The sequence below is a fragment of the Camelina sativa genome, chromosome 16 (genome assembly GCF_030686135.1).
Source record: "Camelina sativa cultivar CO46 ecotype springtype chromosome 16, ASM3068613v1".
Lineage (NCBI taxonomy): Eukaryota > Viridiplantae > Streptophyta > Magnoliopsida > Brassicales > Brassicaceae > Camelina > Camelina sativa.
This window is the reverse complement of record NC_141895.1, coordinates 1,270,101-1,273,358: the sequence shown is the minus strand read 5'-3', so window position 1 is coordinate 1,273,358 and position 3,258 is coordinate 1,270,101. Positions and strand designations below refer to the sequence as shown.

At 35.0% G+C, this 3,258-nt stretch overlaps 1 pseudogene; it reads right to left on the bottom strand.

Moving 5' to 3' along the window:
- Positions 1 to 1,498: 1,498 nt before the first annotated feature.
- LOC104749224 (uncharacterized) lies at positions 1,499 to 2,147 on the bottom strand (annotated as a pseudogene).
- Positions 2,148 to 3,258: the final 1,111 nt, after the last annotated feature.

The following is a 3,258-nucleotide window of genomic DNA, read 5'->3' as shown; positions in this document are numbered from 1 at the left end:
TCTAACAAAGATTACGATCTTCTGAGAATTAAAATCTAGGGTTTTAGATAACCCAAATGATCAAATCAGATCGGGAGAGCAGAGAAGTCATCGGAAGGGATTGAAGAAGTTTCCAAATAAGAGGTTTATGTTTCCTATTTTGTTTTCTTATTTTTGTAAATAAATTAAAATTTTAAAATATATTTATATTTTCGTTTTTATGATTTTCAAAAATGAGAGTAAAACTGGGTTTCAATTATTATAAAACATATCTAACCAAACCTACAAAAATAAAGTGTATATGGACATTATTAAAAAATGTCCTTTATTTCCAATTTACCCTTTTTTTAGAGGAAGCATATCATGTTGTAACGGCTAAAACTATAACTTAACAAGAAAAAGGTATATTGTAACGGGAAGCTTTAATTCTGTTCAAAAATTTGATCATACAGATGGGCCATAATTAAGAATAGCCCATAGACCAAATCACCAAATTACAAATTTACCAAGTTCCCAAAACAGTTGACCGAGTCAATCATTTGCATCATTGCATGTTAGTAGGCCTGTTAACGGAGCGGATATCCGGTTTTTTGAGATATCTGTATCCGTATCCGTATCCGTATCCGTATCCGTATTCGTATCCGTATTCGTATCCGTATCCATATCCGTATTCGTATCCGTATCCGTATCCGTTTTATCCGTAATTTGTTATCCGTATTCGTATCCAAAAATTTCGGATATCCGTTATCCGGATATCCGTTAAAAAATCGATTATCCGCGAATATCCGCGGATATCTGTAAATTTTTTTTTTTTAAAAATATACGTATTTTGGACTAAAATACAGCGTATTTGTATAAAATACCATGTATTTTGGACAAAAATACCGGATATCCGTATATAAATATCGGATATCCGTAAAAAACCGAATATCCGTTTTAAAATTTAGTATTATCCGTATATGTATCCGAATATAATACATGGTATCCGAGAAAAAACAGATATCCGTTATCCGTTTTGAAATTTAGCACTATCCGTATTCGTATCTGTATCCGTTTTATCCGATATTTCACTATTCGTATTTGTATCCGTTTGTCCGGATATCCGTTTTTTCGGAGCGGATTCGGATACAAATACGAATATCCGCGGATAACGGATAATAATCTCAGGCTACATGTTAGAATATTGTCGAAACATGAAAATTATACACATTGCTTCACATGTTTTGTCCTTTGTTATAATTCACTTATGTTTTTCTAACCAAGTTTCTCACATTTTTTCCTCTGACACTTCCTGTACTGTTAGCACTTAGCAGTTAGCATAAATGGCAATTGCCAAACGAATCCTATATGTATTATTCTATCGTTATATTTCCCAACGTAAACGTTGATTGCATCTTGATCCACGTTTCACTCTAACATGCCTATACGTTTCAGAGCTTCCAATATATGATATGAATCATATCATATGATGGTATTAAATCCACCAGTTACTACTGGATCAGTAAAGATGTATATCCCGTTTTACGTTACAGTTTATTCGATTAAATTTCAAATTAAAACATGAACATGTAATTATATCTTAAGAAAGAGCGAGCAAGATCTTTAGAAAAAAAGAGAGAGAAAGGAAAATCACATTTTCGAAGAACCAGATCTTGTTTGGAATCCTTATCCCAGAGAAGATCCGACAAAACAAATTCTTCTTCTTCTTCTTGTAATTATCGACGACGGCTTCGGCGTTTTTCGACCTCTTCATCCACAACTTGGTCTGAAAGACACCCCACAATAGTTTACTAGCCGTGGAATCAGAGGAGCAGCAGAGATCCACGACGGTGCTGGCCGCGCGATTCGACTTTTCCCCAAGATCGGACGGCGTTCGAGAACAAAACATTTTCCCGGTGCCGGCGAGAGAAGGGAGGGACATGAAATGGCGTTCGATGATGTGAGTAAGAGAGACGAGCTCGTAGGAATCATAGAGTGGACTCCCACAATCCCATAGTATACGATCGTTATGATCATCCTCGACAACCATAATATTCTTCGTTTTCTCTGTGGTAGTGTGTTTCATGAATGATGTGTGTGTTTCTCGATGTAGATTTCTGACAGCGAGTGTGTGTGTGTGTGTCTTTTTTTATGTAAAGGGTTTTAAGGTTTTTGTTTTCTTCCTCTAGTTTTTGTTTATCTTGGTCGTATGGTCTTATAGCATCCAAGCTGGCATGATTTGTTTCTGTTTATGACGTTTTGTCGACACTAGTAATAATCCGGAAAAGGAGAAATATATTCACAATATTTTAATCACGAATTTGTAACATGAAAATAAAAAGTTTCTTAAATTATCAATTTAATTACTTGATAAAAACATATACGGAAAATTTGTATAATCAATTTATCAATCCATGTCAGTTTTCAAAATATGTGAAATGTAAAGAAGAGGATTTATGCAAATATGGCTGAGTTTGAGGACCATAAATTAAACAAGGACCTTGAGGAGGTACCAAACATGTTTCTAAATGCGTTTAGAGGTCTCAGAATTCTAAATGCAGCTGAAACCAAGATTACTTGTCTACCTGAATCAGCTACATCCCTTTCGAAGCTTCACATGTTAATACTCAGAGAATGCAGAGAGCTCAGAGTTGTACCGTCGCTCAAAGAACTTGAAGAGCTCCAATTGTTGGATCTGAGTGAAACTGGTATTGAAGAGATTCCTCTTTGGTTGAATTCGGTAAATAGCCTTATGCATCTTTATCTACTAGGAATACTCACCAGGTTTTTGAAACTACAAACGTTGGACATGAGAAGTAAGGAACAAACCAGCATAGGCCAAGCAGCTATGGAAGAGTTATGGATACTTGGAAGCTTAAAAGCTGTTTTCATATGGGTTAAAGACTGCTGATTGTGTGTCTTAGATAAAGAAGTTACGGAATGTAGGTATTGTGTTGAAGGAGTTGACAACGGATACTGCCTTATCAATTAAGAATGGAGTTTACATTTAGATTCATGCACAAATCTAGTGCAACTAGTTAGACAAAAAAAAAATGATTATGGCTGAGTTTAGTTTATTTTTGTCAATCTAGCATTCATGCATATATCAATTTCAAGATCAAAAGAAAAGAAATATTTAGGTGAATGTTATTATTTATTTATTCCCTCCTCACCAGCTATATATTGTTCCTTTCTTGAAAATTGAATGGGCTGAAAAAATACAAAAAATGGACCGATGAAGGCCCAATAAGAGTAATCAGCACAGGTTAGCAGCTAGCTGGGAGAGTCGTTTCTTTAATT